General features: G+C 35.0%; 1 pseudogene; it reads left to right on the forward strand.

Annotated features, from left to right (window-relative positions):
- Positions 1-13,962, forward strand: part of LOC108704844 — a 30,149-nt pseudogene that overhangs the window by 10,759 nt on the left and 5,428 nt on the right.

Below are 13,962 nucleotides of genomic sequence, written 5' to 3' on the forward strand. Positions count from 1 at the left end.
TTATTTATGGCTAGGTAATGTACCATTTTACCTGTGTTCATTTGTACTTTACAGGCATTGTATCTATAATTGATGCTAAATATGCACTGCAGGTAAGAGAACTGTTGATTGGAAGTGTGAATGGCTAAAAGAGTGTAGTTTTCTTTGTGTCTCAGTTTTGTAGAACTGAAATGAGTACAGTGACACAAAAAAGCCACTTTAAAGATATATATGATATTGCAATAATCTCTCTCATATTTTGTATAAGGGCCACTTTAGGTTACACTTTAATTTGTGTCCTTGAATTGTCTTGCCTCTGCTTTGTTCTTTGTAATATTGCCTTAGTAGTATAATGTCCTACGTTATATATATATATATGCCCTACATTAACAGGAATAAACCCCTGACACTTCCAAAAAGTCCAATGCAGCAGGAAAACTAAAGTGAGGGCCCAGGTGCAGGCACTTGAAGTGGACCTAGGCTGATGCACCTAGCCTGATGCAATGGCTCAGAGTGCAGGTACATCAAGAAGCTTTTAGAAGCAGATTCTAGGTCTGAGTTTATCCGTAAACCAAGAATCTGCCATATCACATGTGACACTTGGCTATAGTTATTTTAATTAAAATAATGTTTATGCAATGTAAACAGCCTCTTTACTGCCAAACAATATTTCTTGCAGGATAGCTGCTGCCATATTAGCTTGGTGTAACATCACTTCCTGCCTGATTCTCTCCCTGCTCACTAATAGCTCTGGGCTCAGATTTGTTTAATCAGATTTTAGTTCTCACCTTGCTAGCATAGCATGCACTTCTGTGACATTTAGTCTTGTCTCACTATGTAGAAGGCAAAAAGACATGAAATGCAAAATATCATCTTTTGCAGATGTTTAATAAATCCTGTAAAAGAATGGAAAAGCAAATGATGTAAATGAAAAATGTTGAACTGCTTTGTAAGCTAATAAGTCTTTTCGCATTATAAAAATAAATGAATCTCTCACACATCTGACAGACTGTCAGTATAATAGAAACTTTCCATTTTACCATGGCACAGAATGAGTAACTTTGTGCTTTTGTGCAGCTGCTCTGCTTGCTTGTTCATTCCTCTGCCACTGAGTCTTGACCTCAATAGCTGGGTTTCATTTAAGGGAAAACAAGCAGTGACATTAGAAGAATAGGGAGCAATTTAAAGAGTGTCATGCTTCACAGGCCTGGATCAACCACAGACCCATCTCCAGGATGTCACTGCACAGCTACACTGCTAAATTGAAAGTGAAGTGGTAATTGATATCATGAACGATCAGCTTAATGGGAATGTCACCCAGAGATCGGAAATATTCATTTTTATCATGGACAACACAACATTTTACTTGATTTCTAACTGGATATAGTTATATGTAGAGCCTGCCTGGCTATGAGAAAATAACAATAATTTGAGAATGTTCATATTTTTTCTTCAATGCATCTGTATGTTTATAAAGTATTTATAAAGCACCAGCATGTGTAGCACTGTTACAAATTTAAGCTTTTTTAAAGCACTTTTTAAATCTTGGTGACACACGCACACTTCTTTTTTTTCTCTGTTATTAGCACCTTCAAGAGGAAAAACCTTATCAATGAAGCAGCAAGGTAAAATGTACAGCTATTAAAATGAGTATAAACTGTTTTGTTTGTTAAGTCTGAAACAACTAAGTTTTAAAAAGTAGTAAAAACTCTGCTTTTTCTTTTACCAACTATATTATTGCTGTTACATCTCTTACCGAATCCATGGTGCGTCTAGACTCATCAGAAAGTTTTTTCTAGAACCCAGACCAATACAGTACAACTTAGCTGACAACAAGGAGAAGTGAGTCAGGAAACCAAAAAATGTCAAACAAAAATTTTTGACATTAATATCACAACATATAGGCAAAATGATAGTACCAATATTTCAAAAGTGTAGGATTCACTTTGAAACTAATATTAAATTTATCCTTGACCATACCGTTCTCTGCTAGTGGGTAATCTGTGTTATACAGCCTGGATAGGTATTGTCATCCTCCTCTTTATTATTTTATATTTGTGCATTTAACTGTGCTTATATATGTAATATACAAAATATGTAAGTACTTCATCGGTATTCTGTATTAATTATGTCTCTCAGGAGGAACTGGATGCCGTGAGATGAGCTGTTAGGTAAATTCCACCTAGTAATATTCTATATATTGTTATTGGCATAAACGTCTCCACATATATAGAAACATCTATGCATAATTAAACTATGTTTATAACTACTGCAAAAAATGGAAAGGTTAATTGTACTTGTCACAGTTAAAAAAAACAAGTGGCTGTTTTCATAATGTTCAAAGATTTTTGCATCTTTTTGTATAGGCAGTGGTATATTTGGAGTTCCTGCCACTCTAGACACACTAGGATGACAGTGTACTCTTCTCTCTGTCATTTTGCTCCTCCCATTTTAGTTCTTAAATTTGAAGGATGATTTTAAACTTTAATTATGAAATCACCGGTATGTCCCTGTTTGTAATTTTGAGCCCTAAAACAAGTCCAAGGTCTCATTTACAAAGTGCAGGGCGAAATGTAAAGTGCACAGTTGCAGCATGCCCTGTGCTTTGAACCACATGTACCTGTGATGCAAAGCACAGGGGGAAGACATCCCTGGTAAACTTGTTGAGAATGTATTAAACCTGTCTCCTTGATTTGATAAAAAGTTGAGGTTTTCAGACATCTGAGTACTCTATTTTTGTTTCAAAATTGTTTAGACCCTCGAATATATTAACACCTAGGATTAACAGGATCCATTTTATATAAAAATTGGCCACTTCTGTAATGTAACTGAAATATCCTTGGAATAAATATTATTGCAGCCCCCTCTTATATTAACACAGATGAGTAAAAATATTTTGTGTCTGTTCTCACAAGTATTCTCTTGTACATCTGCTTTATTCATTCTTAAAATAGAGTAAATAAAAGCAATAAGGTGACTGCTGCTTATATTATGAATTGACACTGATAGATATGTTGGTAACAAATGATACCAGGTTTTTTTAAGCTAGAATGTAACTAAAAATTATTACTCACTATTCTACTTGGGAAAAAATATATGGTGTAAAATATTTGGTTGTTTTATAAAATAAATTAAGTAAATAATATTCCTCTTTAACTGTGAGAGAATGCAGAGAGAAATGTGAAGATTGTAAATACTACAAAAAAAAGTTTCAAATAAGATTTAAGTGCTGTTTTATTAATAACAATTCAAAAGGTATCACGGATACTATAATGAACTGCAAAAGTTCTTGCCCTTACATTTTCTGTGATCTACAGTGTAAATGCAAGAACTACAAAGAAAGCTGTGAAAAATTCAATTATTATAATTTCTCCGAGGCAGAATGCCACTGCCACTTTTAGCAAATTACAATAAAGGCAGTCTGAATAGTAAATATTTTATTGCTATAAAGACAAAAGATATATACTCTTAAATATGTTATCACTGTTTATTTGTAATCCTTGCTAAACATAAGAAGTAAATGAATACATGCACTTTATTTAATGTTTCCTTCCTCTATTTAAGCTTAATCAATGGACTTCTGAAGACCCAGAGATCAAGGTAATTAAAAAGCAGTTCATTTACCATATAGATGAAATGTACTAAAATAGAAACTGCATCACGCTTGTCCTCATTTGAATAAACTTGTTTAAATCTGTAACATTTTTAATTCATATTTTTTTTTAAGAAAATTATTATATGGGCTTGAATCTTATTTTGTGTATTATAGGGTATGGGTTGCACAGTAAATATTATTTTTCTGTGCTTCTTCACAAGCTATTGCAAACTGTTTTCTTTAGTTACATTTCTACGCTGTAATATGTAGCATCTCAATAAAATGTATAGTTTACAAGGTAAATCATAGTTCTAAAATTATGTTAATTGTAATTTGGACATGTGCTGGTCATTTGTATACTAGTTGTAAAATATATACTGTATAGTAAATATAATAGATTGGACAGTCGAAGAAAGCATTTAATTTCTAATCAGGCTGCATGTCTGTCAACTTTATTGTATGAGCTTTATCAAGAAATGTGAAACATGCACCAAAGTAATTTTATTTATGATAAAAGTAAGAAGCATTAGGGAATGGAAACGAAGGGAAAAACTGATTTTGCATTATAATGGGTGCACAGAAAAGGAAACCGCATCACATTTTCCTTTTCAAGCAACTGTTGTGTTTCTTTGGAAGTGTTTGTATTTCCCGTTGAGCAGGGCTGACCCCCTTTTACAGATGAAAAGGTGATTGAAATAGGAAATTGTGTGGGATGGAGCTTAGTATTGCTTTCTGCTGGGTAGTTAATACTAAGGCATCCTGCTTTGAATGGTATCCGTAACCTACAACTCGCTAGTAAAGCAGCTCCCTGCTGGAAAGTGGTTTCAGTGTCTCGGTCACTCCTAGTAATGACTGTCATGTCAGACTTAGATGTGCTTAGTGCTTCATTATAACCCACTATCAATAACATTCTCCTTGTATTGAAGAAATCAAGCTACATGAAAACTGTTCGCTCTTTAAACATGTACAGATCGAAGCTAAACAAAACTTAGTTCACACTCAAACAACACTCAATATAGTGGATACTGAAGGGAACACTAAACATGCCATTAGTTGCTTTGCATAGTTATGTGTGTATTTTTTTCTGCAAAAAAAAAAAGAGAGCTTGAATGTATAAACTTAATTGCTGCTTAGGTTTGTTCTGAATTATGCTTGTGATTTCCCCCTTGTATTTACTGATGAACAGTTCTTCCATTTATAAAATAATTACCTTTGCTTACATATTTATTTGTACATTTGTTTTTGCTGTGGACTGAAACATTTAACACAATTGGACCACGGTACAGAAACCTAAATAAATTTGCTTCCTTTATTGCTTTCCAGCGATACCTAGGAAATTAATTAAAGGAATTGTTATAATGATGATAAGAATATAATATAGTGATAAAAATAAAAACTGGGTATATAGAAAGGCTGCGAAAAATAAAAAAGAAATTCAATATAGTGAGTTAGCCAAAAATGTAATGTATAAAGGCTGGAATGACTGCATGTGTAACATAATAGCCAGAACACTACTTTTCATCAGTCTTGGATTCCACTTACCAGGCAGTAACCAATCAGTGACTTGCGGGGGGCCACATGGGTCATAACTGTTGCTTTTGAATCTGAGCTGCATGCTAAGGATCAATTGCAAACTCAAACAATTATGTATGTCCCAAGTGTCCCCCCTTAAAGTCACTGACTAACTCAGAGTTAGAGAGCTGAAAAGCAGGAAGTTGGATTCTGTCTATTATGATAGTCACCCAGTGACTCCAACCTTTATACATTACATTTTTGGCTAACTAACTATATTAGAAACATTTTTTATTTTGCACAGCCTATCTATTTACCCAGTTTTCACACTGAACTGTTCATTTAAGAAATATTTGTGTAATATCAATAACAGTGTCATCCTATTATTACAGATCCATTTTTATAGTCACTTAAGTATATTACAAAGAACAATCCCCACACTCTCAAATAAAATAAAATCCTTCCATTGTTTCAGAGAACATTTTGAAAATTAGACATTTCTGTTTACATGTAACAGTTGACTCTCCATTTTCCCCAAGGGTTGACTTAATGGAATACATTTAAGTACTGCATATGTTTCTTTTTATTCTATGTTTTTGTTATTAAAACATTTTTGTCTGCTCTTAACTACAGTTTTTGAATTGCCAGTTTACTCAACAGGCTGCAAGATCAGCTTGTATGCTGTACAATAGAAAGAACAGCATCACATGTCACCATCATTTGTCACCCTTTTGAAGTCTGTCTATCTTTAGTTTCCATGGCCATTGTTATTTTCTGAATTAAAAATCAAAGTAGTTTTTCTTACACTTCTATTAATTGCCCCACCGCCACTTCATTTCGTGTTTCATTCAAATATTTGTTCAAGTTTCTTTCCTCTGTAAGGCTGAGATTGTTAGCTTGTGGGTGTCATACTACTACTTAATGAACTATTTAATAATGGGCCTTTGATTCCCTCTTTAGCACGGATTTGCTGTAAGCACAGGTAGTAAATAGCTAAAGCAATCCTTTCAAGATTAACCAGCTGCGAGGGATTATACTTGACACCCTTCCTGCCACAACCCCTATAGTTTCCCATTCTTTCCAGCCGCTTGTCTACACACACACTTTCCCTCCCTTCTTTCATGCCCACTGTTACCAATTTACCCCATGCCGACCCTCTTAAAACCTTGCAGATGTTTTGTTTTGAAGTCCCTGCCAGACCCCATACAGATGAGTATGTGTAACAATTGACAGGGAACGTAATCTGTTAAACAATATTTGGCTGTAAATCTTCTCCAAATGTCTCATTAATGTCTGCTTAGGCATTTGATTAGGCTGTGACACTATTTGCCTACAAAGGTTAAAACACCTGTCTCACAATCCAAAAGGAAATGATTTTGTATGTTAAGTATCAGTCATTTATAATTTTATTATTTGGAAATGTTATATTAAAAGGGACATGAAGCAACTGTTGTTGCTACCAATAGTTATTTTATTAGTATATCAGACTAATTGTTTTGTCACTCCTAAAGGACTATGCAAATCCTTTAAATATTTTCTTTATTGTTAATTCAGAAGTGGCAAACATTTTCTATTGTACTGTACAAATGCTGGAGAATAACAAATAGTGTGACACAAATACAACTGGTGCACATAAAGGAAGAAGAATGTGTCCTTAATTCTAGAGTAGACTATGAGATAATTATTTTATCAGGATACGTTTCTTCTACACTCAGTTACAGGGTTCTGGCAAAGGTCCTCAAAACAAAGTACATTAGTGTTACATAGGGACAGTTCACACTTACATTTTAATTTTAGTGTTGTATTACTAATTATATCACATATTTTGCACCAACCAATAACTTTTTTCACACTTGGACTTCTCTACAATACTCTATGAGGGTTATTTATCAAAATCCATTTTTTTCTGATTTTTTAAATAAAAAAAGTCAGACCAAACTAGAATCCACTATTTGACCTTATTTATTATTAAAAAAAAAAGCTTGGCTTAATCGGTTTGGGTAAAAACTCAAAGAAAAGAAAGATAAAATCAAAGAAACACAGTGAATGGTACGTTTTTGTCTGAGTTTTTTCCCGAATCGTTTTGTTTTTTCCAGGCTTTTTGCCCGAAAAGTTCAGATTTTTGGGATAATTCCCGCACAGACCACAGAAACTTCAAAATAGGAATTCTGCCATTGACTTGTACAGGTCTGAGCAGGTCTGAGATTGAGGATTTTCGGATTCGGGCATAGGGCTTTAACAAATCTAGAAAAATTCGAGATTAAAAAAAAACAGAAAATTTTGAGTTTTGCCCCAAAAGCCTGACCGGAGTTGAGCAAGTTACCCCCTAGATGTGAATATGGTTAACAGGTAAAAGGGTTAGGGGCTCAGGTCTACTGAGCTGCTACTGAGAAACAAAGGGGGAAAATAAACTAATTAAAAAATGTAGGAAAAATAGCCGTTTAAAAAAGTCATTATTTGGGGACTCCTATTTTAAAACAATATCAGGTAGATATATGAAAAATTATGCTGGGGAATTCAGAAGTATCATTTGAAGGTTAATTATTTTTCCTGTTTAGCAACACTTTCCTAACATTTCTGAGCACATTGACACGTTTATCAAAGCTACTGAATGTGTCAATTCGTTTAAATGTGTTTGACTGCTGTTAGCAATTGAATACATCTTTTTTTCAGTACGGTGTTTGACCCAGCTCAGCTGCAGCACTAAATAATAACACCCTTGCAAATCATTAACACTTTACCAAATCATTCCAGCGTGGAAAAGAAATAAGGAATACTGGATGGTCCCATCCCATCTACTGCTTGTACTTCCATTTGAAGGGGCATTTCACTTTCAACACATACTGTAAAAGTGATGATTCCTTTCTATTTTAGCACTTTTTTTTGGTTTATAAAATGATTTAGTTTCATTTATATGACATAAATGCCAACAGCTAAAGTATCAGAACTATTGTTCTGTGACCAGTTTTAGTAATGACCAGTTTAAGCATGTTCAGTAGGGGCTGAAGCTAATGTTAAATGTATCAACTAATGTGCCTAATTATAACAATTTAGAAACCTGGCTTACTAAGCTACTACTGGAAAACATGGGAGGGGGAAATTTTTATAGTTTATGAAAAATCTCATAAATGAAGGTCTACTATTTGGAAACCATACATTTTCTGAAGCTTAACTGCCCCAATAAAATACAGGTATGGGATCAGTTATCCAGAAGCTCAGAATTACGGAAAGGGGCATTTCTCATAGACTCCATTTTACCCAATTAATTCAAAAATTAAGATATAAAACTAAGATATAATTAATGCTTATAGGAAGCTAAGCCATGTTTATATGATTTTCTAGTAGACTTAGGGGCACATTTACCTAGGGTCGAATATCGAGGGTTAATTAACCCTCGATATTTGACTGCCGAACTGAAATCCTTCGACTTCGAATATCGAAGTCAAAGGATTTAGGGCAATTTGTTTGATCGAACGATCGAAGGAATAATCATTCGATTGAACGATTAAATCCTTCGAATCGAATGATTCAAAGGATTTTAATCCATCGATCGAAGGATTATCCTTTTAGGTGGCGAACTATGGGGTAGAAGTTTTTTTTTAAGAGACAGTACTTTGATTATTGAATGGTCGAATAGTCGAACGATTTTTAGTTCGAATCGTTCGATTCGAAGTCGAGGGTCGTAGTCGAAGGTCGAAGTAGCCAATTCAATAGTCGAAGTAGCCAAAAAAAAACATTCGAAATTCGAACTATTTTTCCTCTGTTTTCCTCTATTCCTTCACTCGAGCTTAGTGAATGGGCCCCATAAAGTATGAAGATCCAAATTATGGAAAGTATACTTTATCCGGAGAACCCCGGAACCCAAGCATTCTGGCTAACAGGTAACATATCTTTAATATAAAAAGCTTTCTTATAACATCTAAAGCTTTGGCCCAGCATTTTGGGATGCACCACTACCTGGTACCTTACACCTTGTCTGCAGTGAGTATTGCTCATATGACGCTATAGTTACCTGAATTCCATCAGTGTTTAATGCAAGCAGATTCTTGTAGATGTTGCTTTTTCTGTGATAATAAACAGGTGGGAAGTTTTTGGACGCTTTGTTCACAGTCATTTTTTTTATCCTCCAGTCGGTGTTGCCTTGCAGTATAATCAAAAATGTGTCTTTTGTAATGTATATGCTTATGATTACCAGTGTTGGAGATTTTAGGCGCTAACTTGTTACATATGTCGGTGCAATGTATTTTAAATAGTTTTTTTGTAATTCAGTTTGCAGGAAAAACTGGTGACCAGTACAGGCCATCCTCATCTTGATAAGGTATCAACAGTTTTTACTAAATATTTGCATGTTATGAAGATATATAAATAAGACTATTTTGTTTTAGTGCATCTTAGATAAATACTAATAATAACAACTCCATAGGGAACCCATAAGACTCCTGTGTCTAATAAGTATCCTGTCTTTAAGGAATTTTCAATTAAGAAATCTAATCAGTATTTTTAAAGATGGCCACAATATCAGACTGAACTGTATTGTTTGGGTACATTTTGGGATCTCACCTGATACCTTAATCAGAGAGAAATAAAAAAAAAATGCTGCCACCCAGTTATTTGTGTGTATTGCTCGATTTGTTGACCTTGAACTGCTTGCAGGTGCACTTTTACACTGCTGATTGGCTCAATTTATTTTTATACATTTATCGTGACCAAATTTTGCAAATATACAAAAATTTGGGTCCAACAATGTCACATAGCTAGATTGTGAGGTTTTCTATACTCAAGGTATGTTACAATGTTAGTCAGCCACTAGATGGAGCTGCTCATCAACGAGGGCAAGCAGTATTGTGGCACAAAGTAAAGGTGGCCATACACGGGCAGATAAAGCTGCCGATATTGGTCGTTTGGACCGATATGACAGCTTATCTGCCCGTGTATGGGGGCTTCCGACGGGTCTTCCCGATCGATATCTGGCCACTATATCGATCGGGAAGGTTGGATTTTTACCCGACCGACCCGTCGGAGCCGCTTGGTGCATCGTAATTCGATCGTTCGGCCATACGGCCGAACGTTTGAATTACCCCCGATATAGCCATGCAGTTTAGTGGCATATCGGGGAAAGATCCGCTCGTTTGGCGATGTCGCCAAACGAGCGGATCTTGCAGTCTATGGCCACCTTAAGTTATACCCCATAAGTCTGTATTAGCTATGTCAAAATGAACATGAACACTATCTAGAATCTTTAAAGCTCTAAATATATTGTTTTCATATGAATAATGATTACAATGTGACAAATGATTGGCTGATGTTTGGTAACCAAAAACACAATGAATTCCTAAATATTATGTTTAACCCACTTTGAGTCTATAATCACATAAAAAACAGTTACTGGCCTACTGGGAATAATATATGCTGTACTGTACAAAATACAGATAATAATGTTTCTGCAAATGTTTTTTACAATTTAATGGGCATTAAGTAAATGCTATTACAGGTATAGGATTTATTATCCAGAAAGCCCCAAATTACAGGAAGGTCATCTCCCTTAGACTCCATTATAATGAAATAATTCAAGTTTTTAAAAAGTATTTTCTTTTTCTCTGTAATAATAAAACTGTACCTTGTAAAATGATCCCAACTAAGATATAATTAATCCTTATTGGAGGCAAAACAATCCTATTGGGCTTAATTAATGTTAGTTATTTTTTAGTAGACGTAAAGACACGGAGATCCAAATTATGGAAAGACCCATTATCCGACCTGTTCTTTAAATACATTGTTACTGGTCAAGACAAAATGAAGGAAAATGTTATACCGTATGAGAAGTTTTTTTTGTTTTTTTTTAAATTTAAAAGTAACTGAATTGAGTAGTAATGTAAATATGCTCTTGTGTTTATGGACCAACCTTGTAGGAAAAATGTGGAATTTCTACCAGGCTGGCAGATAGTCCATAGATCAGCAGTATTTAGACATTTTTGCATTCATCTCCCACTTTTCTATCATGGCATTTTTTATTATATATAATACATTTATTTATCTGTGTACATTTTCCGTATATTGCAGCCAGGCCCAGATTTGTGGAAAGGCCACAAAGATCTGGGCCTAGGGGGAGAGAATTTTAGGGACGGCATGCAGCCCAGCCACATTGCAATGGGTTTGGAAACACTGGGGAAATGCTGGAGAATTGATAGTTCTTTAAATCTCCAACTCGCCAATTTCCATGCTCTGAACCTGACGTGACGAGACTTGCACATATGAAGGGGGAGGTGGATGGGGGGCATAAGTGATCCTGGCTTGGGGCACCCTATGTATAAATCCAGCCCTGATTGCTGCTCTGTTTTTAGTGAGACAGCTGACAATGTTCACAGCTATGTGTGTAAGCTAATTTTCACTTCTGATTTGCAGGGATTACTTCTTCCCATGCTACTAATCAAACAAACCAGGTTCATAAAGAAATAAGTCTTCCTCTGTGTTTTTAAATGTCTTGTTTTTTGTATATAAGCTTAAAGTCACATCAAATGTAAATAAAATAGCTGCAAGAAAACCTTTTCTTTCTCCAAGCATCCACTAGTTAGTAAATTAGCTTTTGAAAGAACCAAATGTCTTCAAAACAATGCCATTATCACAATAGGGAACCTTGCTGGGAAACAGCTAGTTGTTCTTTTTCATTGAAATGACCACTTGTTATTTGGGAATGGAAATGCTCTGTGAGTTAACAGCTCTCTACCCTAAGTATGTACAAATGCAGATGGCAAGCCAAATACATTGTACACTGGAAATGATATTTTGCATTTCAATGCAGCGTCAGTATTTCAGCTAACACAATAAAGGGGGAATGAAAGTAAAAATCGCAAGGGTTATTTAAAATGCAGTTTTTGCAAATGTTTAGGGCTGCGTGCAATGTAGAATATTTCGCTGGCGAATATTTCAATAATTATTTTGTTGCAAAATACGCTTTGCAATTGCGAAATTTTATTACATAAACCGTTTGGTCGCAAACTTTGAGAGGAGGTCATTGAGGTCTGTAATCGGTCAAAAAGGACTCAAACATTTGAATTGGTCTTTTGCTAACTTTTTTTACGCTAACAAAACATATTACATTCCCCATAAGTGTTTTATTCCCTGGCATTTATCTTATTGGCTATTGGTGAAAATAAGTTGAGATTGAGTATACCATTATATTATTGTTTCTCTTAAATCATCAACATTCAGTATGTTCTGTCATGTTTTTCATAACAGTATTATTCAGTAGTCAAGTTTAAACTAAGTCATTTTGGGGATTTAATATTGCATAATGCAAATATTCTTAGCATCAATTTATTAGTCCCGCCAACTGCAAACTCCCCCTCGTTTTCTTTTCGGGGCCATTATATTGTTTCATTTAAGGAATGTGACGTTTTCAGATGAGATTCATTGCTAAACTTAAGCTATCCATGTATACTTAGATTTGGCCAGGCCAATTGACATCATACTTCCCAACCGTCTGAACATGTAGAGTATCTAGGAGAGAAGTTTTAACAGACCATCCTGCAGTCCTACAGTATCTGTTCTCTTCTTATCAGATCTGCTTATTTGGCCAATTGTCCCAAACAGATAAAACTATGCAATTTAATCAAACCCAATGGAGGAGCAATACATATGTATAGCCCTGGGATGATCCAGTAAGTCACAACTATACAAATATACAGCCCTTGGTAGCATATTCCTACTCCATTTAAAAAAAAAAAAAAAGTTTTTCGGTTGTCAAAGGGGAAAAACATCAGAAGTAACCCTGCAGTTTATTTAGCATAGTGAACTTCCTGTGTGCAAATGCATTCTCATTTACAATGTCTATGGGTTTAGTGAATCCCGGGAGCTTTCTTCCTAGTAGTGTGACCAAATCATGAAAGTGTTAATATGCTATAGAATCAAATGTAGGTGTTTCTGTGATAACGCTTTCTCCCTTTAATTTGTATTGATTTTCTATATTCCACTCAAAAATAAGAGCTTGTAACAGCAATGACTATATTTTTCCATAACTAGGTTAGAGATTGGAGAAATACTGAACTCAAAGATGATAATGAACTAGGTCCAAGCCCTAGCCCTTCAAAAACCATTGGTATATTTTAAAACAAGATGTTGTTGCCAGAAAAGCCAAAAAATCACTTTCTTGCAGTCCAAATGTACAAATAAACTAGTACAGAGACCATTATGTTACACCTTCAAAACACACTTGGTTAACAGGAAAAATGAAGGGGTGATATAGATGTGCTGATTTTAGAAGAGCAGATTCGGGGAGATCAGTCGCCCCAGCGACAAATCTCCTCTTCTTAGGGGTGACAATCTCCCTGAACTGCTTTCCCCTGCCCTCCGCTGGCTTAAATGAAGATCGCCTGGGGGAAGGCACACGCGCCTCTTCGTTTTCTTCGAAGTCGCCCGAAGTTTCCCCGTGAGGCATGTGTCAAAAAATAAAATACATTGGTTGGTCATGATAGAATTACTAGTAAGATCTTTGATGTAGAAGACTTGATCAGTTATAAAACATATGGAGTGATACATGTATGGAGTGTGACTGTGGCAAGACATATGTTGACAAAACAATGTGAAAAATGAGATAATATATATACTTGAACATGTAGGGGAACATAGAAAAGAAATACAATTGTATCTGATCATTTGAATAATGAAGATGGTGGCAATGCAAATATGACAAACTTTATCCAGCTGAATATAAACAATCAGCTGCCATGATAGAGAAGATAACGTTTCTACAATGTGGATATACCTTCTAAAGACAAGAAGCACAAATGGACTTAATGAAGAATTTACATTTAGTCCATTTCTTTAATCTAGCCATGTTTGGGTAGATGCATAATATTTATTTGAGTCATTTGATCATT

Source organism: Xenopus laevis, chromosome 1S (genome assembly GCF_017654675.1).
Source record: "Xenopus laevis strain J_2021 chromosome 1S, Xenopus_laevis_v10.1, whole genome shotgun sequence".
In the NCBI taxonomy this organism is placed as follows: domain Eukaryota; kingdom Metazoa; phylum Chordata; class Amphibia; order Anura; family Pipidae; genus Xenopus; species Xenopus laevis.